The sequence below is a fragment of the Heterodontus francisci genome, chromosome 19 (genome assembly GCF_036365525.1).
Source record: "Heterodontus francisci isolate sHetFra1 chromosome 19, sHetFra1.hap1, whole genome shotgun sequence".
In the NCBI taxonomy this organism is placed as follows: Eukaryota; Metazoa; Chordata; class Chondrichthyes; order Heterodontiformes; family Heterodontidae; genus Heterodontus; species Heterodontus francisci.
This window is the reverse complement of record NC_090389.1, coordinates 93,134,592-93,160,034: the sequence shown is the minus strand read 5'-3', so window position 1 is coordinate 93,160,034 and position 25,443 is coordinate 93,134,592. Positions and strand designations below refer to the sequence as shown.

Genomic DNA, 25,443 nt, shown 5'->3' with positions numbered 1-25,443 from the left:
GTACCCCAGTGAGAGTCAGTGTGTGTGGAACTGTACCCCAATGAGAGTCAGTGCGTGTGGAACTGTATCCCAGTGAGAGTCAGTGCGTGTGGAACTGTATCCCAGTGAGAGTCAGTGCGTGTGGAACTGTATCCCAATGAGAGTCAGTGTGTGTGGGACTGTACCCCAGTGAGAGTCAGTGTGTGTGGGACTGTACCCCAGTGAGAGTGTGTGTGGAACTGTATTCCCAGTGAGAGTCAGTGTGTGTGGAACTGTACCCCAGTGAGAGGCAGTGTGTGTGGGACTGTCCCCCAGTGAGAGTCAGTGTGTGTGGAACTGTACCCCAGTGAGAGTCAGTGTGTGTGGGACTGTACCCCAGTGAGAGTCAGTGTGTGTGGGACTGTACCCCAGTGAGAGTGTGTGTGGAACTGTATCCCAGTGAGAGTCAGTGTGTGTGGAACTGTACCCCAGTGAGAGTCAGTGTGTGTGGAACAGTACCCCAGTGAGAGTCAGTGTGTGTGGAACTGTACTCCAGTGAGAGTCAGTGTGTGTGGAACTGTACTCCAGTGAGAGTCAGTGTGTGTGGAACTGTACCCCAGTGAGAGTCAGTGTGTGTGGAACTGTACCCCAGTGAGAGTCAGTGTGTGTGGAACTGTATCCCAGTGAGAGTCAGTGTGTGTGGAACTGTACCCCAGTGAGAGTCAGTGTGTGGGGAACTGTACCCCAGTGAGAGTCAGTGTGTGTGGAACTGTACCCCAGTGAGAGTCAGTGTGTGTGTGGAACTGTACCCCAGTGAGAGTCAGTGTGTGTGGAACTGTACCCCAGTGAGAGTCAGTGTGTGTGGAACTGTATCCCAGTGAGAGTCAGTGCGTGTGGAACTGTATCCCAGTGAGAGTCAGTGCGTGTGGAACTGTACCCCAGTGAGAGTCGGTGTGTGGAACTGTACCCCAGTGAGAGTCAGTGTGTGGGGAACTGTACCCCAGTGAGAGTCAGTGTGTGTGGAACTGTACTCCAGTGAGAGTCAGTGTGTGTGGAACTGTATCCCAGTGAGAGTCGGTGTGTGGAACTGTACCCCAGTGAGAGTCAGTGTGTGTGGAACTGTATCCCAGTGAGAGTCGGTGTGTGGAACTGTATCCCAGTGAGAGTCAGTGTGTGTGGAACTGTACCCCAGTGAGAGCCAGTGTGTGTGGAACTGTACTCCAATGAGAGTCAGTGTGTGTGGAACTGTATCCCAGTGAGAGTCGGTGTGTGGAACTGTACCCCAGTGAGAGTCGGTGTGTGTGGAACCCGTACCCCAGTGAGAGTCGGTGTGTGTGGAACCCGTATCCCAGTGAGAGTCGGTGTGTGGAACTGTATCCCAGTGAGAGTCGGTGTGTGGAACTGTACCCCAGTGAGAGTCAGTGTGTGTGGAACTGTACCCCAGTGAGAGTCAGTGTGTGTGGAACTGTACCCCAGTGAGAGTCAGTGTGTGTGGAACTGTACCCCAGTGAGAGTCAGTGTGTGTGGAACTGTACCCCAGTGAGAGTCAGTGTGTGTGGAACTGTACCCCAGTGAGAGTCAGTGTGTGTGGAACTGTATCCCAGTGAGAGTCAGTGTGTGTGGAACTGTTTCCCAGTGAGAGTCAGTGTGTGTGGAACTGTACCCCAGTGAGAATCAGTGTGTGTGGAACTGTACTCCAGTGAGAGTCAGTGTGTGTGGAACTGTATCCCAGTGAGAGTCGGTGTGTGGAACTGTACCCCAGTGAGAGTCAGTGTGTGTGGAACTGTATCCCAGTGAGAGTCAGTGTGTGTGGAACTGTATCCCAGTGAGAGTCAGTGTGTGTGGAACTGTACCCCAGTGAGAATCAGTGTGTGTGGAACTGTATCCCAGTGAGAGTCAGTGTGTGTGGAACTGTATCCCAGTGAGAGTCAGTGTGTGTGGAACTGTACCCCAGTGAGAGTCAGTGTGTGTGGAACTGTATCCCAGTGAGAGTCAGTGTGTGTGGAACTGTATCCCAGTGAGAGTCAGTGTGTGTGGAACTGTATCCCAGTGAGAGTCAGTGTGTGTGGAACTGTACCCCAGTGAGAGTCAGTGTGTGTGGAACTGTATCCCAGTGAGAGTCAGTGTGTGTGGAACTGTACCCCAGTGAGAATCAGTGTGTGTGGAACTGTATCCCAGTGAGAGTCAGTGTGTGTGGAACTGTATCCCAGTGAGAGTCAGTGTGTGTGGAACTGTATCCCAGTGAGAGTCAGTGTGTGTGGAACTGTACCCCAGTGAGAGTCAGTGTGTGTGGAACTGTATCCCAGTGAGAGTCAGTGTGTGTGGAACTGTACCCCAGTGAGAGTCAGTGTGTGTGGAACTGTACCCCAGTGAGAGTCAGTGTGTGTGGAACTGTACCCCAGTGAGAGTCAGTGTGTGTGGAACTGTACCCCAGTGAGAGTCAGTGTGTGTGGAACTGTACCCCAGTGAGAGTCAGTGTGTGTGGAACTGTACCCCAGTGAGAGTCAGTGTGTGTGGAACTGTACCCCAGTGAGAGTCAGTGTGTGTGGAACTGTATCCCAGTGAGAGTCAGTGTGTGTGGAACTGTACCCCAGTGAGAGTCAGTGTGTGTGGAACTGTATCCCAGTGAGAGTCAGTGTGTGTGGAACTGTACCCCAGTGAGAGTCAGTGTGTGTGGAACTGTACCCCAGTGAGAGTCAGTGTGTGTGGAACTGTACCCCAGTGAGAGTCAGTGTGTGTGCAACTGTACCCCAGAGAGAGTCAGTGTGTGTGGAACTGTATCCCAGTGAGAGTCAGTGTGTGTGGAACTGTACCCCAGAGAGAGTCAGTGTGTGTGGAACTGTATCCCAGTGAGAGTCAGTGTGCGTGCAACTGTACCCCAGAGAGAGTCAGTGTGTGTGGAACTGTATCCCAGTGAGAGTCAGTGTGTGTGGGACTGTACCCCAGTGAGAGTCAGTGTGTGTGCAACTGTACCCCAGAGAGAGTCAGTGCGTGTGGAACTGTACCCCAGTGAGAGTCAGTGTGTGTGCAACTGTACCCCAGAGAGAGTCAGTGTGTGTGGAACTGTACCCCAGAGAGAGTCAGTGTGTGTGGAACTGTACCCCAGTGAGTCAGTGTGTGTGCAACTGTACCCCAGAGAGAGTCAGTGTGTGTGGAACTGTACCCCAGTGAGAGTCAGTGTGTGTGCAACTGTACCCCAGAGAGAGTCAGTGTGTGTGGAACTGTACCCCAGTGAGAGTCAGTGTGTGTGGAACTGTACCCCAGAGAGAGTCAGTGTGTGTGGAACTGTACCCCAGTGAGTCAGTGTGTGCGCAACTGTACCCCAGAGAGAGTCAGTGTGTGTGGAACTGTACCCCAGTGAGAGTCAGTGTGTGTGGAACTGTACCCCAGTGAGAGTCAGTGTGTGGGGAACTGTACCCCAGTGAGAGTCAGTGTGTGTGGAACTGTACTCCAGTGAGAGTCAGTGTGTGTGGAACTGTATCCCAGTGAGAGTCGGTGTGTGGAACTGTACCCCAGTGAGAGTCAGTGTGTGTGGAACTGTATCCCAGTGAGAGTCGGTGTGTGGAACTGTATCCCAGTGAGAGTCGGTGTGTGGAACAGTAACCCAGTGAGAGTCAGTGTGTGTGGAACTGTACTCCAGTGAGAGTCAGTGTGTGTGGAACTGTACCCCAGTGAGAGCCAGTGTGTGTGGAACTATACTCCAGTGAGAGTCAGTGTGTGTGGAACTGTATCCCAGTGAGAGTCGGTGTGTGGAACTGTACCCCACTGAGAGTCAGTGTGTGTGGAACTGTACTCCAGTGAGAGTCAGTGTGTGTGGAACTGTACCCCAGTGAGAGTCAGTGTGTGTGGACTGTACCCCAGTGAGAGTCAGTGTGTGTGGAACTGTACCCCAGTGAGAGTCAGTGTGTGTGGAACTGTACCCCAGTGAGAGTCAGTGTGTGTGGAACTGTACCCCAGTGAGAGTCAGTGTGTGTGGAACTGTACCCCAGTGAGAGTCGGTGTGTGTGGAACTGTATCCCAGTGAGAGTCGGTGTGTGGAACTGTATCCCAGTGAGAGTCGGTGTGTGGAACTGTAACCCAGTGAGAGTCAGTGTGTGTGGAACTGTACCCCAGTGAGAGCCGGTGTGTGTGGAACTGTACTCCAATGAGAGTCAGTGTGTGTGGAACTGTATCCCAGTGAGAGTCGGTGTGTGGAACTGTACCCCAGTGAGAGTCAGTGTGTGTGGAACCCGTACCCCAGTGAGAGTCGGTGTGTGTGGAACCCGTATCCCAGTGAGAGTCGGTGTGTGGAACTGTATCCCAGTGAGAGTCGGTGTGTGGAACTGTACCCCAGTGAGAGTCAGTGTGTGTGGAACTGTACCCCAGTGAGAGTCAGTGTGTGTGGAACTGTACCCCAGTGAGAGTCAGTGTGTGTGGAACTGTACCCCAGTGAGAGTCAGTGTGTGTGGAACTGTACCCCAGTGAGAGTCAGTGTGTGTGGAACTGTACCCCAGTGAGAGTCAGTGTGTGTGGAACTGTACCCCAGTGAGAGTCAGTGTGTGTGGAACTGTACCCCAGTGAGAGTCAGTGTGTGTGGAACTGTACCCCAGTGAGAGTCAGTGTGTGTGGAACTGTACCCCAGTGAGAGTCAGTGTGTGTGGAACTGTACCCCAGTGAGAGTCAGTGTGTGTGGAACTGTATCCCAGTGAGAGTCAGTGTGTGTGGAACTGTACCCCAGTGAGAGTCAGTGTGTGTGGAACTGTACCCCAGTGAGAGTCAGTGTGTGTGGAACTGTACCCCAGTGAGAGTCAGTGTGTGTGGAACTGTACCCCAGTGAGAGTCAGTGTGTGTGGAACTGTATCCCAGTGAGAGTCAGTGTGTGTGGAACTGTACCCCAGTGAGAGTCAGTGTGTGTGGAACAGTACCCCAGTGAGAGTCTGTGTGTGTGGAACTGTACCCCAGTGAGAGTCAGTGTGTGTGGAACTGTATCCCAGTGAGAGTCTGTGTGTGTGGAACTGTATCCCAGTGAGAGTCAGTGTGTGTGGAACTGTATCCCAGTGAGAGTCAGTGTGTGTGGAACTGTATCCCAATGAGAGTCAGTGTGTGTGGAACTGTATCCCAGTGAGAGTCAGTGTGTGTGGAACTGTTTCCCAGTTAGAGTCAGTGTGTGTGGAACTGTTTCCCAGTGAGAGTCAGTGTGTGTGGAACTGTACCCCAGTGAGAATCAGAGTGTGTGGAACTGTACTCCAGTGAGAGTCAGTGTGTGTGGAACTGTATCCCAGTGAGAGTCGGTGTGTGGAACTGTACCCCAGTGAGAGTCAGTGTGTGTGGAACTGTATCCCAGTGAGAGTCAGTGTGTGTGGAACTGTATCCCAGTGAGAGTCAGTGTGTGTGCAACTGTACCCCAGTGAGAATCAGTGTGTGTGGAACTGTATCCCAGTGAGAGTCAGTGTGTGTGGAACGGTACCCCAGTGAGAGTCAGTGTGTGTGGAACTGTATCCCAGTGAGAGTCAGTGTGTGTGGAACTGTACCCCAGTGAGAATCAGTGTGTGTGGAACTGTATCCCAGTGAGAGTCAGTGTGTGTGGAACTGTATCCCAGTGAGAGTCAGTGTGTGTGGAACTGTATCCCAGTGAGAGTCAGTGTGTGTGGAACTGTACCCCAGTGAGAGTCAGTGTGTGTGGAACTGTATCCCAGTGAGAGTCAGTGTGTGTGGAACTGTACCCCAGTGAGAGTCAGTGTGTGTGGAACTGTACCCCAGTGAGAGTCAGTGTGTGTGGAACTGTACCCCAGTGAGAGTCAGTGTGTGTGGAACTGTACCCCAGTGAGAGTCAGTGTGTGTGGAACTGTACCCCAGTGAGAGTCAGTGTGTGTGGAACTGTATCCCAGTGAGAGTCAGTGTGTGTGGAACTGTACCCCAGTGAGAGTCAGTGTGTGTGGAACTGTATCCCAGTGAGAGTCAGTGTGTGTGGAACTGTACCCCAGTGAGAGTCAGTGTGTGTGGAACTGCACCCCAGTGAGAGTCAGTGTGTGTGGAACTGTACCCCAGTGAGAGTCAGTGTGTGTGGAACTGTACCCCAGTGAGAGTCAGTGTGTGTGCAACTGTACCCCAGAGAGAGTCAGTGTGTGTGGAACTGTATCCCAGTGAGAGTCAGTGTGTGTGGAACTGTACCCCAGTGAGAGTCAGTGTGCGTGCAACTGTACCCCAGAGAGAGTCAGTGTGTGTGGAACTGTATCCCAGTGAGAGTCAGTGTGTGTGGGACTGTACCCCAGTGAGAGTCAGTGTGTGTGCAACTGTACCCCAGAGAGAGTCAGTGCGTGTGGAACTGTACCCCAGTGAGAGTCAGTGTGTGTGCAACTGTACCCCAGAGAGAGTCAGTGTGTGTGGAACTGTACCCCAGTGAGAGTCAGTGTGTGTGGAACTGTACCCCAGAGAGAGTCAGTGTGTGTGGAACTGTACCCCAGTGAGTCAGTGTGTGTGCAACTGTACCCCAGAGAGAGTCAGTGTGTGTGGAACTGTACCCCAGTGAGAGTCAGTGTGTGTGCAACTGTACCCCAGAGAGAGTCAGTGTGTGTGGAACTGTACCCCAGTGAGAGTCAGTGTGTGTGGAACTGTACCCCAGTGAGTCAGTGTGTGCGCAACTGTACCCCAGAGAGAGTCAGTGTGTGTGGAACTGTACCCCAGTGAGAGTCAGTGTGTGTGGAACTGTACCCCAGAGAGAGTCAGTGTGTGTGGAACTGTACCCCAGTGAGAGTCAGTGTGTGTGGAACTGTCGCCCAGTGAGAGTCAGTGTGTGTGGAACTGTACCCCAGTGAGAATCAGTGTGTGGAACTGTATCCCAGTGAGAGTCAGTGTGTGTGGAACTGTACCCCAGTGAGAGTCAGTGTGTGTGGAATTGTACCCCAGTGAGAGTCAGTGTGTGGAAATGTATCCCTGTGAGAGTCAGTGTGTGTGGAACTGTACCCCAGAGAGAGTCAGTCTGTGTGGAACTGTACCCCAGTGAGAGTCAGTGTTTGTGGAACTGTACCCCAGTGAGAGTCAGTGTGTGTGGAATTGTACCCCAGTGAGAGTCAGTGTGTGTGGAACTGTACCACAGTGAGAGCCAGTGTGTGTGGAACTGTAACCCAGTGAGAGTCAGTTTGTGTGGAACTGTACCCCAGTGAGAGTCAGTGTGTGTGGAACTGTATCCCAGTGAGAGTCAGTGTGTGTGGAACTGTACCCCAGTGAGAGTCAGTGTGTGTGGAACTGTATCCCAGTGAGAGTCAGTGCCTGTGGAACTGTATCCCAGTGAGAGTCAGTGTGTGTGGAACTGTATCCCAGTGAGAGTCAGTGTGTGTGGAACTGTACCCCAGAGAGAGTCAGTCTGTGTGGAACTGTACCCCAGTGAGAGTCAGTGTGTGTGGAACTGTACCCCAGTGAGAGTCAGTGTGTGTGGAACTGTACCCCAGTGAGAGTCAGTGTGTGTGGAACTGTATCCCAGTGAGAGTCAGTGTGTGTGGAACTGTATCCCAGTGAGAGTCAGTGTGTGTGGAACTGTACCCCAGAGAGAGTCAGTCTGTGTGGAACTGTACCCCAGTGAGAGTCAGTGTGTGTGGAACTGTACCCCAGTGAGAGTCAGTGTGTGGAACTGCACCCCAGTGAGAGTCAGTGTGTGTGGAACTGTATCCCAGTGAGAGTCAGTGTGTGTGGAACTGTACCCCAGTGAGAGTCAGTGTGTGGGGAACTGTACCCCAGTGAGAGTCAGTGTGTGTGGAACTGTACCCCAGTGAGAGTCAGTGTGTGTGGAACTGTACCCCAGTGAGAGTCAGTGTGTGTGGAACTGTATCCCAGTGAGAGTCAGTGTGTGTGGAACTGTATCCCAGTGAGAGTCAGTGTGTGTGGAACTGTACCCCAGTGAGAGTCAGTGTGTGTGGAACTGTACCCCAGTGAGAATCAGTGTGTGGAACTGTATCCCAGTGAGAGTCAGTGTGTGTGGAACTGTACCCCAGTGAGAGTCAGTGTGTGTGGAATTGTACCCCAGTGAGAGTCAGTGTGTGGAACTGTATCCCAGTGAGAGTCAGTGTGTGTGGAACTGTAACCCAGTGAGAGTCAGTTTGTGTGGAACTGTACCCCAGTGAGAGTCAGTGTGTGTGGAACTGTACCCCAGTGAGAGTCAGTGTGTGTGGAACTGTACCACAGTGAGAGCCAGTGTGTGTGGAACTGTAACCCAGTGAGAGTCAGTTTGTGTGGAACTGTACCCCAGTGAGAGTCAGTGTGTGTGGAACTGTATCCCAGTGAGAGTCAGTGTGTGTGGAACTGTACCCCAGTGAGAGTCAGTGTGTGTGGAACTGTATCCCAGTGAGAGTCAGTGTGTGTGGAACTGTATCCCAGTGAGAGTCAGTGTGTGTGGAACTGTATCCCAGTGAGAGTCCGTGTGTGTGGAACTGTACCCCAGTGAGAGTCAGTGTGTGTGGAACTGTACCCCAGTGAGAGTCAGTGTTTGTGGAACTGTACCCCAGTGAGAGTCAGTGTGTGTGGAACTGTATCCCAGTGAGAGTCAGTGTGTGTGGAACTGTATCCCAGAGAGAGTCAGTGCCTGTGGAACTGTATCCCAGAGAGAGTCAGTGTGTGTGGAACTGTATCCCAGAGAGAGTCAGTGTGTGTGGAACTGTATCCCAGAGAGAGTCAGTGTGTGTGGAACTGTATCCCAGAGAGAGTCAGTGCCTGTGGAACTGTATCCCAGAGAGAGTCAGTGTGTGTGGAACTGTATCCCAGAGAGAGTCAGTGCCTGTGGAACTGTATCCCAGTGAGAGTCAGTGTGTGTGGAACTGTATCCCAGAGAGAGTCAGTGCGTGTGGAACTGTACCCCAGTGAGAGTCAGTGTGTGTGGAACTGTATCCCAGTGAGAGTCAGTGTGTGTGGAACTGTATCCCAGAGAGAGTCAGTGTGTGTGGAACTGTACCCCAGTGAGAGTCAGTGTGTGTGGAACTGTATCCCAGAGAGAGTCAGTGTGTGTGGAACTGTACCCCAGTGAGAGTCAGTGCGTGTGGAACTGTATCCCAGAGAGAGTCAGTGCGTGTGGAACTGTACCCCAGTGAGAGTCAGTGCGTGTGGAACTGTACCCCAGTGAGAGTCAGTGTGTGTGGAACTGTATCCCAGAGAGAGTCAGTGTGTGTGGAACTGTAACCCAGTGAGAGTCAGTGTGTGTGGAACTGTACCCCAGTGAGAGTCAGTGTGTGTGGAACTGTATCCCAGAGAGAGTCAGTTTGTGTGGAACTGTATCCCAGAGAGAGTCAGTGTGTGTGGAACTGTATCCCAGAGAGAGTCAGTGTGTGTGGAACTGTATCCCAGTGAGAGTCAGTGTGTGTGGAACTGTACCCCAGTGAGAGTCAGTGTGTGTGGAACTGTACCCCAGTGAGAGTCAGTGCGTGTGGAACTGTACCCCAGTGAGAGTCAGTGTGTGTGGAACTTTACCTCTGTGAGTGTCAGTGTGTGTGGAACTTTAGCCCAGTGAGAGTCAGTGTGTGTGGAATTGTACCCCAGTGAGAGTCAGTGTGTGTGGAATTGTACCCCAGTGAGAGTCAGTGTGTGTGGAACTGGACCCCAGTGAGAGTCAGTGTGTGTGGAACTGTATCCCAGTGAGAGTCAGTGTGTGTGGAACTGTACCCCAGTGAGAGTCAGTGTGTGTGGAACTGTACCCCAGTGAGAGTCAGTGTGTGTGGAACTGTATCCTAGTGAGAGTCAGTGTGTGTGGAACTGTACCCCAGTGAGAGTCAGTGTGTGTGGAACTGTACCCCAGTGAGAGTCAGTGTGTGTGGAACTGTACCCCAGTGAGAGTCAGTGTGTGTGGAACTGTACCCCAGTGAGAGTCAGTGTGTGTGGGACTGTACCCCAGTGAGAGTCAGTGTGTGTGGAATTGTACCCCAGTGAGAGTCAGTGTGTGTGGAATTGTACCCCAGTGAGAGTCAGTGTGTGTGGAACTGGACCCCAGTGAGAGTCAGTGTGTGTGGAACTGTATCCCAGTGAGAGTCAGTGTGTGTGGAACTGTACCCCAGTGAGAGTCAGTGTGTGTGGAATTGTACCCCAGTGAGAGTCAGTGTGTGTGGAACTGGACCCCAGTGAGAGTCAGTGTGTGTGGAACTGTATCCCAGTGAGAGTCAGTGTGTGTGGAACTGTATCCTAGTGAGAGTCAGTGTGTGTGGAACTGTATCCCAGTGAGAGTCAGTGTGTGTGGAACTGTACCCCAGTGAGAGTCAGTGTGTGTGGAACTGTACCCCAGTGAGAGTCAGTGTGTGTGGAACTGTATCCTAGTGAGAGTCAGTGTGTGTGGAACTGTACCCCAGTGAGAGTCAGTGCCTGTGGAACTGTACCCCAGTGAGAGTCAGTGTGTGTGGAACTGTACCCCAGTGAGAGTCAGTGTGTGTGGAACTGTATCCTAGTGAGAGTCAGTGTGTGTGGAACTGTACCCCAGTGAGAGTCAGTGTGTGTGGAACTGTACCCCAGTGAGAGTCAGTGTGTGTGGAACTGTACCCCAGTGAGAGTCAGTGTGTGTGGAACTGTACCCCAGTGAGAGTCAGTGTGTGTGGAACTGTATCCCAGTGAGAGTCAGTGTGTGTGGAACTGTACCCCAGTGAGAGTCAGTGTGTGTGGAACTGTACCCCAGTGAGAGTCAGTGTGTGTGGAACTGTACCCCAGTGAGAGTCAGTGTGTGTGGAACTGTACCCCAGTGAGAGTCAGTGTGTGTGGAACTGTACCCCAGTGAGAGTCAGTGTGTGGAACTGTACCCCAGTGAGAGTCAGTGTGTGTGGAACTGTACCCCAGTGAGAGTCAGTGTGTGTGGAACTGTACCCCAGAGAGAGTCAGTGCGTGTGGAACTGTACCCCAGAGAGAGTCAGTGTGTGTGGAACTGTACCCCAGACAGAGTCAGTGTGTGTGGAACTGTACCCCAGTGAGAGTCAGTGTGTGTGGAACTGTACCCCAGTGAGAGTCAGTGTGTGTGGAACTGTACCCCAGTGAGAGTCAGTGCGTGTGGAACTGTACCCCAGTGAGAGTCAGTGTGTGTGGAAGTGTACCCCAGTGAGAGTCAGTGTGTGTGGAACTGTACCCCAGTGAGAGTCAGTGTGTGTGGAACCCGTACCCCAGTGAGAGTCAGTGTGTGTGGAACCCGTACCCCAGTGAGAGTCAGTGTGTGTGGAACCCGTACCCCAGTGAGAGTCAGTGTGTGTGGAACTGTACCCCAGTGAGAGTCAGTGTGTGTGGAACTGTACCCCAGTGAGAGTCAGTGTGTGTGGAACTGTACCCCAGAGAGAGTCAGTGCGTGTGGAACTGTACCCCAGTGAGAGTCAGTGTGTGTGGAACTGTACCCCAGTGAGAGTCAGTGTGTGTGGAACTGTACCCCAGAGAGTCAGTGTGTGTGGAACTGTACCCCAGTGAGAGTCAGTGTGTGTGGAACTGTACCCCAGTGAGAGTCAGTGTGTGTGGAACTGTACCCCAGTGAGAGTCAGTGTGTGTGGAACTGTACCCCAGTGAGAGTCAGTGTGTGTGGAACTGTATCCCAGTGAGAGTCAGTGTGTGTGGAACTGTACCCCAGTGAGAGTCAGTGTGTGTGGAACTGTACCCCAGTGAGAGTCAGTGTGTGTGGAACTGTACCCCAGTGAGAGTCAGTGTGTGTGGAACTGTACCCCAGTGAGAGTCAGTGTGTGTGGAACTGTATCCCAGTGAGAGTCAGTGTGTGTGGAACTGTACCCCAGTGAGAGTCAGTGTGTGTGGAACAGTACCCCAGTGAGAGTCTGTGTGTGTGGAACTGTACCCCAGTGAGAGTCAGTGTGTGTGGAACTGTATCCCAGTGAGAGTCAGTGTGTGTGGAACTGTATCCCAGTGAGAGTCAGTGTGTGTGGAACTGTATCCCAGTGAGAGTCAGTGTGTGTGGAACTGTATCCCAATGAGAGTCAGTGTGTGTGGAACTGTATCCCAGTGAGAGTCAGTGTGTGTGGAACTGTTTCCCAGTGAGAGTCAGTGTGTGTGGAACTGTTTCCCAGTGAGAGTCAGTGTGTGTGGAACTGTACCCCAGTGAGAATCAGTGTGTGTGGAACTGTACTCCAGTGAGAGTCAGTGTGTGTGGAACTGTATCCCAGTGAGAGTCGGTGTGTGGAACTGTACCCCAGTGAGAGTCAGTGTGTGTGGAACTGTATCCCAGTGAGAGTCAGTGTGTGTGGAACTGTATCCCAGTGAGAGTCAGTGTGTGTGCAACTGTACCCCAGTGAGAATCAGTGTGTGTGGAACTGTATCCCAGTGAGAGTCAGTGTGTGTGGAACGGTACCCCAGTGAGAGTCAGTGTGTGTGGAACTGTATCCCAGTGAGAGTCAGTGTGTGTGGAACTGTACCCCAGTGAGAATCAGTGTGTGTGGAACTGTATCCCAGTGAGAGTCAGTGTGTGTGGAACTGTATCCCAGTGAGAGTCAGTGTGTGTGGAACTGTATCCCAGTGAGAGTCAGTGTGTGTGGAACTGTACCCCAGTGAGAGTCAGTGTGTGTGGAACTGTATCCCAGTGAGAGTCAGTGTGTGTGGAACTGTACCCCAGTGAGAGTCAGTGTGTGTGGAACTGTACCCCAGTGAGAGTCAGTGTGTGTGGAACTGTACCCCAGTGAGAGTCAGTGTGTGTGGAACTGTACCCCAGTGAGAGTCAGTGTGTGTGGAACTGTACCCCAGTGAGAGTCAGTGTGTGTGGAACTGTATCCCAGTGAGAGTCAGTGTGTGTGGAACTGTACCCCAGTGAGAGTCAGTGTGTGTGGAACTGTATCCCAGTGAGAGTCAGTGTGTGTGGAACTGTACCCCAGTGAGAGTCAGTGTGTGTGGAACTGCACCCCAGTGAGAGTCAGTGTGTGTGGAACTGTACCCCAGTGAGAGTCAGTGTGTGTGGAACTGTACCCCAGTGAGAGTCAGTGTGTGTGCAACTGTACCCCAGAGAGAGTCAGTGTGTGTGGAACTGTATCCCAGTGAGAGTCAGTGTGTGTGGAACTGTACCCCAGTGAGAGTCAGTGTGCGTGCAACTGTACCCCAGAGAGAGTCAGTGTGTGTGGAACTGTATCCCAGTGAGAGTCAGTGTGTGTGGGACTGTACCCCAGTGAGAGTCAGTGTGTGTGCAACTGTACCCCAGAGAGAGTCAGTGCGTGTGGAACTGTACCCCAGTGAGAGTCAGTGTGTGTGCAACTGTACCCCAGAGAGAGTCAGTGTGTGTGGAACTGTACCCCAGTGAGAGTCAGTGTGTGTGGAACTGTACCCCAGAGAGAGTCAGTGTGTGTGGAACTGTACCCCAGTGAGTCAGTGTGTGTGCAACTGTACCCCAGAGAGAGTCAGTGTGTGTGGAACTGTACCCCAGTGAGAGTCAGTGTGTGTGCAACTGTACCCCAGAGAGAGTCAGTGTGTGTGGAACTGTACCCCAGTGAGAGTCAGTGTGTGTGGAACTGTACCCCAGTGAGTCAGTGTGTGCGCAACTGTACCCCAGAGAGAGTCAGTGTGTGTGGAACTGTACCCCAGTGAGAGTCAGTGTGTGTGGAACTGTACCCCAGAGAGAGTCAGTGTGTGTGGAACTGTACCCCAGTGAGAGTCAGTGTGTGTGGAACTGTCGCCCAGTGAGAGTCAGTGTGTGTGGAACTGTACCCCAGTGAGAATCAGTGTGTGGAACTGTATCCCAGTGAGAGTCAGTGTGTGTGGAACTGTACCCCAGTGAGAGTCAGTGTGTGTGGAATTGTACCCCAGTGAGAGTCAGTGTGTGGAAATGTATCCCTGTGAGAGTCAGTGTGTGTGGAACTGTACCCCAGAGAGAGTCAGTCTGTGTGGAACTGTACCCCAGTGAGAGTCAGTGTTTGTGGAACTGTACCCCAGTGAGAGTCAGTGTGTGTGGAATTGTACCCCAGTGAGAGTCAGTGTGTGTGGAACTGTACCACACTGAGAGCCAGTGTGTGTGGAACTGTAACCCAGTGAGAGTCAGTTTGTGTGGAACTGTACCCCAGTGAGAGTCAGTGTGTGTGGAACTGTATCCCAGTGAGAGTCAGTGTGTGTGGAACTGTACCCCAGTGAGAGTCAGTGTGTGTGGAACTGTATCCCAGTGAGAGTCAGTGCCTGTGGAACTGTATCCCAGTGAGAGTCAGTGTGTGTGGAACTGTATCCCAGTGAGAGTCAGTGTGTGTGGAACTGTACCCCAGAGAGAGTCAGTCTGTGTGGAACTGTACCCCAGTGAGAGTCAGTGTGTGTGGAACTGTACCCCAGTGAGAGTCAGTGTGTGTGGAACTGTACCCCAGTGAGAGTCAGTGTGTGTGGAACTGTATCCCAGTGAGAGTCAGTGTGTGTGGAACTGTATCCCAGTGAGAGTCAGTGTGTGTGGAACTGTACCCCAGAGACAGTCAGTCTGTGTGGAACTGTACCCCAGTGAGAGTCAGTGTGTGTGGAACTGTACCCCAGTGAGAGTCAGTGTGTGGAACTGCACCCCAGTGAGAGTCAGTGTGTGTGGAACTGTATCCCAGTGAGAGTCAGTGTGTGTGGAACTGTACCCCAGTGAGAGTCAGTGTGTGGGGAACTGTACCCCAGTGAGAGTCAGTGTGTGTGGAACTGTACCCCAGTGAGAGTCAGTGTGTGTGGAACTGTACCCCAGTGAGAGTCAGTGTGTGTGGAACTGTATCCCAGTGAGAGTCAGTGTGTGTGGAACTGTATCCCAGTGAGAGTCAGTGTGTGTGGAACTGTACCCCAGTGAGAGTCAGTGTGTGTGGAACTGTCGCCCAGTGAGAGTCAGTGTGTGTGGAACTGTACCCCAGTGAGAATCAGTGTGTGGAACTGTATCCCAGTGAGAGTCAGTGTGTGTGGAACTGTACCCCAGTGAGAGTCAGTGTGTGTGGAATTGTACCCCAGTGAGAGTCAGTGTGTGGAACTGTATCCCAGTGAGAGTCAGTGTGTGTGGAACTGTAACCCAGTGAGAGTCAGTTTGTGTGGAACTGTACCCCAGTGAGAGTCAGTGTGTGTGGAACTGTACCCCAGTGAGAGTCAGTGTGTGTGGAACTGTACCACAGTGAGAGCCAGTGTGTGTGGAACTGTAACCCAGTGAGAGTCAGTTTGTGTGGAACTGTACCCCAGTGAGAGTCAGTGTGTGTGGAACTGTATCCCAGTGAGAGTCAGTGTGTGTGGAACTGTACCCCAGTGAGAGTCAGTGTGTGTGGAACTGTATCCCAGTGAGAGTCAGTGTGTGTGGAACTGTATCCCAGTGAGAGTCAGTGTGTGTGGAACTGTATCCCAGTGAGAGTCCGTGTGTGTGGAACTGTACCCCAGTGAGAGTCAGTGTGTGTGGAACTGTACCCCAGTGAGAGTCAGTGTTTGTGGAACTGTACCCCAGTGAGAGTCAGTGTGTGTGGAACTGTATCCCAGTGAGAGTCAGTGTGTGTGGAACTGTATCCCAGAGAGAGTCAGTGCCTGTGGAACTGTATCCCAGAGAGAGTCAGTGTGTGTGGAACTGTATCCCAGAGAGAGTCAGTGTGTGTGGAACTGTATCCCAGAGAGAGTCAGTGTGTGTGGAACTGTATCCCAGAGAGAGTCAGTGCCTGTGGAACTGTATCCCAGAGAGAGTCAGTGTGTGTGGAACTGTATCCCAGAGAGAGTCAGTGCCTGTGGAACTGTATCCCAGTGAGAGTCAGTGTGTGTGGAACTGTATCCCAGAGAGAGTCAGTGCGTGTGGAACTGTACCCCAGTGAGAGTCAGTGTGTGTGGAACTGTATCCCAGTGAGAGTCAGTGTGTGTGGAACTGTATCCCAGAGAGAGTCAGTGTGTGTGGAACTGTACCCCAGTGAGAGTCAGTGTGTGTGGAACTGTATCCCAGAGAGAGTCAGTGTGTGTGGAACTGTACCCCAGTGAGAGTCAGTGCGTGTGGAACTGTATCCCAGAGAGAGTCAGTGCGTGTGGAACTGTACCCCAGTGAGAGTCAGTGCGTGTGGAACTGTACCCCAGTGAGAGTCAGTGTGTGTGGAACTGTATCCCAGAGAGAGTCAGTGTGTGTGGAACTGTAACCCAGTGAGAGTCAGTGTGTGTGGAACTGTACCCCAGTGAGAGTCAGTGTGTGTGGAACTGTATCCCAGAGAGAGTCAGTTTGTGTGGAACTGTATCCCAGAGAGAGTCAGTGTGTGTGGAACTGTATCCCAGAGAGAGTCAGTGTGTGTGGAACTGTATCCCAGTGAGAGTCAGTGTGTGTGGAACTGTACCCCAGTGAGAGTCAGTGTGTGTGGAACTGTACCCCAGTGAGAGTCAGTGCGTGTGGAACTGTACCCCAGTGAGAGTCAGTGTGTGTGGAACTTTACCTCTGTGAGTGTCAGTGTGTGTGGAACTTTAGCCCAGTGAGAGTCAGTGTGTGTGGAATTGTACCCCAGTGAGAGTCAGTGTGTGTGGAATTGTACCCCAGTGAGAGTCAGTGTGTGTGGAACTGGACCCCAGTGAGAGTCAGTGTGTGTGGAACTGTATCCCAGTGAGAGTCAGTGTGTGTGGAACTGTACCCCAGTGAGAGTCAGTGTGTGTGGAACTGTACCCCAGTGAGAGTCAGTGTGTGTGGAACTGTATCCTAGTGAGAGTCAGTGTGTGTGGAACTGTACCCCAGTGAGAGTCAGTGTGTGTGGAACTGTACCCCAGTGAGAGTCAGTGTGTGTGGAACTGTACCCCAGTGAGAGTCAGTGTGTGTGGAACTGTACCCCAGTGAGAGTCAGTGTGTGTGGGACTGTACCCCAGTGAGAGTCAGTGTGTGTGGAATTGTACCCCAGTGAGAGTCAGTGTGTGTGGAATTGTACCCCAGTGAGAGTCAGTGTGTGTGGAACTGGACCCCAGTGAGAGTCAGTGTGTGTGGAACTGTATCCCAGTGAGAGTCAGTGTGTGTGGAACTGTACCCCAGTGAGAGTCAGTGTGTGTGGAATTGTACCCCAGTGAGAGTCAGTGTGTGTGGAACTGGACCCCAGTGAGAGTCAGTGTGTGTGGAACTGTATCCCAGTGAGAGTCAGTGTGTGTGGAACTGTATCCTAGTGAGAGTCAGTGTGTGTGGAACTGTATCCCAGTGAGAGTCAGTGTGTGTGGAACTGTACCCCAGTGAGAGTCAGTGTGTGTGGAACTGTACCCCAGTGAGAGTCAGTGTGTGTGGAACTGTATCCTAGTGAGAGTCAGTGTGTGTGGAACTGTACCCCAGTGAGAGTCAGTGCCTGTGGAACTGTACCCCAGTGAGAGTCAGTGTGTGTGGAACTGTACCCCAGTGAGAGTCAGTGTGTGTGGAACTGTATCCTAGTGAGAGTCAGTGTGTGTGGAACTGTACCCCAGTGAGAGTCAGTGTGTGTGGAACTGTACCCCAGTGAGAGTCAGTGTGTGTGGAACTGTACCCCAGTGAGAGTCAGTGTGTGTGGAACTGTACCCCAGTGAGAGTCAGTGTGTGTGGAACTGTATCCCAGTGAGAGTCAGTGTGTGTGGAACTGTACCCCAGTGAGAGTCAGTGTGTGTGGAACTGTACCCCAGTGAGAGTCAGTGTGTGTGGAACTGTACCCCAGTGAGAGTCAGTGTGTGGAACTGTACCCCAGTGAGAGTCAGTGTGTGTGGAACTGTACCCCAGTGAGAGTCAGTGTGTGTGGAACTGTACCCCAGAGAGAGTCAGTGCGTGTGGAACTGTACCCCAGAGAGAGTCAGTGTGTGTGGAACTGTACCCCAGACAGAGTCAGTGTGTGTGGAACTGTACCCCAGTGAGAGTCAGTGTGTGTGGAACTGTACCCCAGTGAGAGTCAGTGTGTGTGGAACTGTACCCCAGTGAGAGTCAGTGCGTGTGGAACTGTACCCCAGTGAGAGTCAGTGTGTGTGGAAGTGTACCCCAGTGAGAGTCAGTGTGTGTGGAACTGTACCCCAGTGAGAGTCAGTGTGTGTGGAACCCGTACCCCAGTGAGAGTCAGTGTGTGTGGAACCCGTACCCCAGTGAGAGTCAGTGTGTGTGGAACCCGTACCCCAGTGAGAGTCAGTGTGTGTGGAACTGTACCCCAGTGAGAGTCAGTGTGTGTGGAACTGTACCCCAGTGAGAGTCAGTGTGTGTGGAACTGTACCCCAGAGAGAGTCAGTGCGTGTGGAACTGTACCCCAGTGAGAGTCAGTGTGTGTGGAACTGTACCCCAGTGAGAGTCAGTGTGTGTGGAACTGTACCCCAGAGAGTCAGTGTGTGTGGAACTGTACCCCAGTGAGAGTCAGTGTGTGTGGAACTGTACCCCAGTGAGAGTCAGTGTGTGTGGAACTGTACCCCAGTGAGAGTCAGTGTGTGTGGAACTGTACCCCAGTGAGAGTCAGTGTGTGTGGAACTGTACCCCAGTGAGAGTCAGTGTGTGTGGAACTGTACCCCAGTGAGAGTCAGTGTGTGTGGAACTGTATCCCAGTGAGAGTCAGTGTGTGTGGAACTGTACCCCAGTGAGAGTCAGTGTGTGTGGAACTGTATCCCAGTGAGAGTCAGTGTGTGTGGGACTGTACCCCAGTGAGAGTCAGTGTGTGTGGGACTGTACCCCAGTGAGAGTCAGTGTGTGTGGGACTGTACCCCAGTGAGAGTCAGTGTGTGTGGGACTGTACCCCAGTGAGAGTCAGTGTGTGTGGAACTGTATCCCAGTGAGAGTCAGTGTGTGTGTAACTGTACCCCAGTGAGAGTCAGTGTGTGTGGAACTGTACCCCAGTGAGAGTCAGTGTGTGTGGAACTGTACCCCAGTGAGAGTCAGTGTGTGTGGAACTGTACCCCAGTGAGAGTCAGTGTGTGTGGAACTGTACCCCAGTGAGAGTCAGTGTGTGTGGAACTGTACCCCAGTGAGAGTCAGTGTGTGTGGAACTGTATCCCAGTGAGAGTCAGTGTGTGTGGAACTGTACCCCAGTGAGAGTCAGTGTGTGTGGAACTGTATCCCAGTGAGAGTCAGTGTGTGTGGAACTGTATCCCAGTGAGAGTCAGTGTGTGTGGAACTGTACCCCAGTGAGAGTCAGTGTGTGTGGAACTGTACCCCAGTGAGAGTCAGTGTGTGTGGAACTGTACCCCAGAGAGAGTCAGTGCGTGTGGAACTGTACCCCAGTGAGAGTCAGTGCGTGTGGAACTGTACCCCAGTGAGAGTCAGTGTGTGTGGAACTGTACCCCAGTGAGAGTCACTGTGTGTGGAACTGTACCCCAGTGAGAGTCAGTGCGTGTGGAACTGTACCCCAGTCAAAGTCAGTGTGTGGGGAACTGGACCCCAGTGAGAGTCAGTGTGTGTGGAACTGTACCCCAGTGAGAGTCAGTGTGTGTGGAACTGTACCCCAGAGAGAGTCAGTGTGTGTGCAACTGTACCCCAGTGAGAGTCAGTGTGTGTGGAACTGTACCCCAGAGAGAGTCAGTGCGTGTGGAACTGTACCCCAGTGAGAGTCAGTGTGTGTGGAACTGTACCCCAGTGAGAGTCAGTGTGTGTGGAACTGTACCCCAGAGAGTCAGTGTGTGTGGAACTGTACCCCAGTGAGAGTCAGTGTGTGTGGAACTGTACCCCAGTGAGAGTCAGTGTGTGTGGAACTGTACCCCAGTGAGAGTCAGTGTGTGTGGAACTGTACCCCAGTGAGAGTCAGTGTGTGTGGAACTGTACCCCAGTGAGAGTCAGTGTGTGTGGAACTGTACCCCAGTGAGAGTCAGTGTGTGTGGAACTGTATCCCAGTGAGAGTCAGTGTGTGTGGAACTGTACCCCAGTGAGAGTCAGTGTGTGTGGAACTGTATCCCAGTGAGAGTCAGTGTGTGTGGAACTGTATCCCAGTGAGAGTCAGTGTGTGTGGAACTGTACCCCAGTGAGAGTCAGTGTGTGTGGAACTGTACCCCAGTGAGAGTCAGTGTGTGTGGAACTGTACCCCAGAGAGAGTCAGTGCGTGTGGAACTGTACCCCAGTGAGAGTCAGTGCGTGTGGAACTGTACCCCAGTGAGAGTCAGTGTGTGTGGAACTGTACCCCAGTGAGAGTCACTGTGTGTGGAACTGTACCCCAGTGAGAGTCAGTGCGTGTGGAACTGTACCCCAGTCAAAGTCAGTGTGTGTGGAACTGGACCCCAGTGAGAGTCAGTGTGTGTGGAACTGTACCCCAGTGAGAGTCAGTGTGTGTGGAACTGTACCCCAGAGAGAGTCAGTGTGTGTGCAACTGTACCCCAGTGAGAGTCAGTGTGTGTGGAACTGTACCCCAGAGAGAGTCAGTGCGTGTGGAACTGTACCCCAGTGAGAGTCAGTGTGTGTGGAACTGTACCCCAGTGAGAGTCAGTGTGTGTGGAACTGTACCCCAGAGAGTCAGTGTGTGTGGAACTGTACCCCAGTGAGAGTCAGTGTGTGTGGAACTGTACCCCAGTGAGAGTCAGTGTGTGTGGAACTGTACCCCAGTGAGAGTCAGTGTGTGTGGAACTGTACCCCAGTGAGAGTCAGTGTGTGTGGAACTGTACCCCAGTGAGAGTCAGTGTGTGTGGAACTGTACCCCAGTGAGAGTCAGTGTGTGTGGAACTGTATCCCAGTGAGAGTCAGTGTGTGTGGAACTGTACCCCAGTGAGAGTCAGTGTGTGTGGAACTGTATCCCAGTGAGAGTCAGTGTGTGTGGAACTGTACCCCAGTGAGAGTCAGTGTGTGTGGGACTGTACCCCAGTGAGAGTCAGTGTGTGTGGGACTGTACCCCAGTGAGAGTCAGTGTGTGTGTAACTGTACCCCAGTGAGAGTCAGTGTGTGTGGAACTGTACCCCAGTGAGAGTCAGTGTGTGTGGAACTGTATCCCAGTGAGAGTCAGTGTGTGTGTAACTGTACCCCAGTGAGAGTCAGTGTGTGTGGAACTGTACCCCAGTGAGAGTCAGTGTGTGTGGAACTGTACCCCAGTGAGTCAGTGTGTGTGGAACTGTACCCCAGTGAGAGTCAGTGTGTGTGGAACTGTACCCCAGTGAGAGTCAGTGTGTGTGGAACTGTACCCCAGTGAGAGTCAGTGTGTGTGGAACTGTATCCCAGTGAGAGTCAGTGTGTGTGGAACTGTACCCCAGTGAGAGTCAGTGTGTGTGGAACTGTATCCCAGTGAGAGTCAGTGTGTGTGGAACTGTATCCCAGTGAGAGTCAGTGTGTGTGGAACTGTATCCCAGTGAGAGTCAGTGTGTGTGGAACTGTACCCCAGTGAGAGTCAGTGTGTGTGGAACTGTACCCCAGTGAGAGTCAGTGCGTGTGGAACTGTACCCCAGAGAGAGTCAGTGCGTGTGGAACTGTACCCCAGTGAGAGTCAGTGCGTGTGGAACTGTACCCCAGAGAGAGTCAGTGCGTGTGGAACTGTATCCCAGTGAGAGTCAGTGTGTGTGGAACTGTACCCCAGTGAGAGTCAGTGTGTGTGGAACTGTACCCCAGTGAGAGTCAGTGTGTGTGGAACTGTATCCCAGTGAGAGTCAGTGTGTGTGGAACTGTACCCCAGTGAGAGTCAGTGTGTGTGGAACTGTACCCCAGTGAGAGTCAGTGCGTGTGGAACTGTACCCCAGTCAAAGTCAGTGTGTGTGGAACTGTACCCCAGTCAAAGTCAGTGTGTGTGGAACTGTACCCCAGTGAGAGTCAGTGCGTGTGGAACTGTATCCCAGTGAGAGTCAGTGCGTGTGGAACTGTATCCCAGTGAGAGTCAGTGTGTGTGGAACTGTACCCCAGTGAGAGTCAGTGCGTGTGGAACTGTATCCCAGTGAGAGTCAGTGCGTGTGGAACTGTATCCCAGTGAGAGTCAGTGTGTGTGGAACTGTATCCCAGTGAGAGTCAGTGCGTGTGGAACTGTATCCCAGTGAGAGTCAGTGTTTGTGGAACTGTACCCCAGTGAGAGTCAGTGCGTGTGGAACTGTATCCCAGTGAGAGTCAGTGCGTGTGGAACTGTATCCCAGTGAGAGTCAGTGTTTGTGGAACTGTACCCCAGTGAGAGTCAGTGCGTGTGGAACTGTATCCCAGTGAGAGTCACTGTGTGTGGAACTGTACCCCAGTCAAAGTCAGTGTGTGTGGAACTGTACCCCAGTGAGAGTCAGTGCGTGTGGAACTGTACCCCAGTGAGAGTCAGTGTGTGTGGAACTGTATCCCAGTGAGAGTCAGTGCGTGTGGAACTGTATCCCAGTGAGAGTCAGTGTTTGTGGAACTGTATCCCAGTGAGAGTCAGTGCGTGTGGAACTGTATCCCAGTGAGAGTCAGTGCGTGTGGAACTGTATCCCAGTGAGAGTCTGTGCGTGTGGAACTGTACCCCAGTCAAAGTCAGTGTGTGTGGAACTGTACCCCAGTCAAAGTCAGTGTGTGTGGAACTGTACCCCAGTGAGAGTCAGTGCGTGTGGAACTGTACCCCAGTGAGAGTCAGTGCGTGTGGAACTGTACCCCAGTGAGAGTCTGTGTGTGTGGAACTGTACCCCAGTGAGAGTCAGTGCGTGTGGAACTGTACCCCAGTGAGAGTCAGTGCGTGTGGAACTGTACCCCAGTGAGAGTCAGTGTGTGTGGAACTGTATCCCAGTGAGAGTCAGTGCGTGTGGAACTGTATCCCAGTGAGAGTCAGTGTTTGTGGAACTGTATCCCAGTGAGAGTCAGTGCGTGTGGAACTGTATCCCAGTGAGAGTCAGTGCGTGTGGAACTGTATCCCAGTGAGAGTCTGTGCGTGTGGAACTGTACCACAGTCAAAGTCAGTGTGTGTGGAACTGTACCCCAGTCAAAGTCAGTGTGTGTGGAACTGTACCCCAGTGAGAGTCAGTGCGTGTGGAACTGTACCCCAGTCAAAGTCAGTGTGTGTGGAACTGTACCCCAGTGAGAGTCTGTGTGTGTGGAACTGTACCCCAGTGAGAGTCAGTGCGTGTGGAACTGTACCCCAGTGAGAGTCAGTGCGTGTGGAACTGTACCCCAGTGAGAGTCAGTGCGTGTGGAACTGTATCCCAGTGAGAGTCTGTGCGTGTGGAACTGTACCCCAGTGAGAGTCTGTGTGTGTGGAACTGTACCCCAGTGAGAGTCAGTGCGTGTGGAACTGTACCCCAGTGAGAGTCAGTGCGTGTGGAACTGTACCCCAGTGAGAGTCAGTGCGTGTGGAACTGTATCCCAGTGAGAGTCTGTGCGTGTGGAACTGTACCCCAGTGAGAGTCAGTGCGTGTGGAACTGTACCCCAGTAAGAGTCAGTGCCTGTGGAACTGTATCCCAGTGAGAGTCTGTGCGTGTGGAACTGTATCCCAGTGAGAGTCTGTGCGTGTGGAACTGTACCCCAGTGAGAGTCAGTGTGTGTGGAACTGTATCCCAGTGAGAGTCTGTGCGTGTGGAACTGTACCCCAGTGAGAGTCAGTGCGTGTGGAACTGTATCCCAGTGAGAGTCTGTGCGTGTGGAACTGTACCCCAGTGAGAGTCAGTGCGTGTGGAACTGTACCCCAGTGAGAGTCAGTGCGTGTGGAACTGTACCCCAGTGAGAGTCAGTGCGTGTGGAACTGTATCCCAGTGAGAGTCTGTGCGTGTGGAACTGTACCCCAGTGAGAGTCAGTGTGTGTGGAACTGTACCCCAGTCAAAGTCAGTGTGTGTGGAACTGTACCCCAGTCAAAGTCAGTGTGTGTGGAACTGTACCCCAGTGAGAGTCAGTGTGTGGGGTGTTTACTGTCTCTCGGGTCCGGGTTGGGTTTCAGTCCCTCAGTAAGTTTCTCTCCGCCCCTCCTCCTCAGGTTGTTTACTCACAGCCCGGTTTTGGTGACACCTATTCCTCACTGAGTCGCAGCGCAGGAGCTCAGCTCTGGGCCTCTTACCTGGGCTCTCGTGGCGGCTTCGACTCCCGATTCCTGCAACCGGGCGTTATCGGGCGGCGGACAACAAGTGACGGCGGCCCGTTTGTCTGGCCCCGCCCTCGGCCCGCCTCCTCGCGCAGCGGAAACTTCACGCACGTACCGCCCCGCCTCCTCGCGCAGCGCCCCGCCCCTCCGCGCAGCGGAAAGGTCCCGCCCCGCCCCCTCGCGCAGCGCCCCGCCCCTCCGCGCAGCGGAAAGGTCCCGCCCCGCCCCCTCGCGCAGCGCCCCGCCCCTCCGCGCAGCGGAAAGGTCCCGCCCCGCCCCCTCGCGCAGCGCCCCGCCCCTCCGCGCAGCGGAAAGGTCCCGCCCCGCCCCCTCGCGCAGCGTAAGCTTCCGGCACGTCCCGCCCACCGCGCAGCGCCCCGCCCCCCCGCGCAGCGCCCCGCCCCCCCGCGCAGCGGAAACTTCCGGCACGTCCCGCACGTCCCGCCCCCCGCGCAGCGCCCCGCCCCCCCGCGCAGCGCCCCGCCCCCCCGCGGAGCGGAAACTTTGCGCACGTCCCGCCCCCCGCGCAGCGCCACGCCTCTTCACGCAGTGGAAACGCCCCACCCCATCCCGCTCTCTGGCCCCGCCCTCCGCCCCCGCAGTGACCCCGGCTGAGTGGAGGCTGTCAACTGGCAGCAGTTATTCCGTTCCCAGCTTCATTCTAATGCACCACATAATTATACTTCATTGTGACAGTCTCTTGGGCCTCCTTATCTCGAGAGACAATGGATATGCGCCTGGAGGTGGTCAGTGGTTTGTGAAGCAGCGCCTGGAGTGGCTATAAAGGCCAATTCTAGAGTGACAGGCTCTTCCACAGGTGCTGCAGAGAAATTTGTTTGTTGGGGCTGTTGCACAGTTGGCTCTCCCCTTGCGCCTCTGTCTTTTTTCCTGCCAACTACTAAGTCTCTTCGACTCGCCACAATTTAGCCCTGTCTTTATGGCTGCCCGCCAGCTCTGGCGAATGCTGGCAACTGACTCCCACGATTTGTGATCAATGTCACACGATTTCATGTCACGTTTGCAGACGTCTTTATAACGGAGACATGGACGGCCGGTGGGTCTGATACCAGTGGCGAGCTCGCTGTACAATGTGTCTTTGGGGATCCTGCCATCTTCCATGCGGCTCACATGGCCAAGCCATCTCAAGCGCCGCTGACTCAGTAGTGTGTATAAGCTGGGGGTGTTGGCCGCTTCAAGGACTTCTGTGTTGGAGATACGGTCCTGCCACCTGATGCCAAGTATTCTCCGAAGGCAGCGAAGATGGAATGAATTGAGACGTCGCTCTTGGCTGGCATACGTTGTCCAGGCCTCGCTGCCGTAGAGCAAGGTACTGAGGACACAGGCCTGATACACTCGGACTTTTGTGTTCCGTGTCAGTGCGCCATTTTCCCACACTCTCTTGGCCAGTCTGGACATAGCAGTGGAAGCCTTTCCCATGTGCTTGTTGATTTCTGCATCTAGAGACAGGTTACTGGTGATAGTTGAGCCTAGGCAGGTGAACTCTTGAACCACTTCCAGAGCATGGTCGCCGATATTGATGGATGGAGCATTTCTGACGTCCTGTCCCATGATGTTCATTCTGTTGAGGCTGATGGTTAGGCCAAATTCGTTGCAGGCAGCCGCAAACCTGTCGATGAGACTCTGCAGACACTCTTCAGCGTGAGATGTTAAAGCAGCATCGTCAGCAAAGAGGAGTTCCCTGATGAGGACTTTCCGTACTTTGGTCTTCGCTC

At 53.2% G+C, this 25,443-nt stretch overlaps 1 protein-coding gene across 5 annotated transcripts in view; it reads right to left on the bottom strand.

Annotated features, from left to right (window-relative positions):
* LOC137380312 (6-phosphofructo-2-kinase/fructose-2,6-bisphosphatase 4-like) overlaps window positions 1–23,788 on the bottom strand; it is a 447,018-nt gene extending 423,230 nt beyond the window's left edge. For all 5 annotated transcript variants that reach the window (XM_068052234.1, XM_068052235.1, XM_068052233.1 and 2 more), the window contains exon 1: window positions 23,687–23,788. The gene's annotated coding sequence lies outside the window, so the exon portion shown is untranslated. The remainder of the gene's footprint in view (window positions 1–23,686) is intronic.
* Window positions 23,789–25,443: the final 1,655 nt, after the last annotated feature.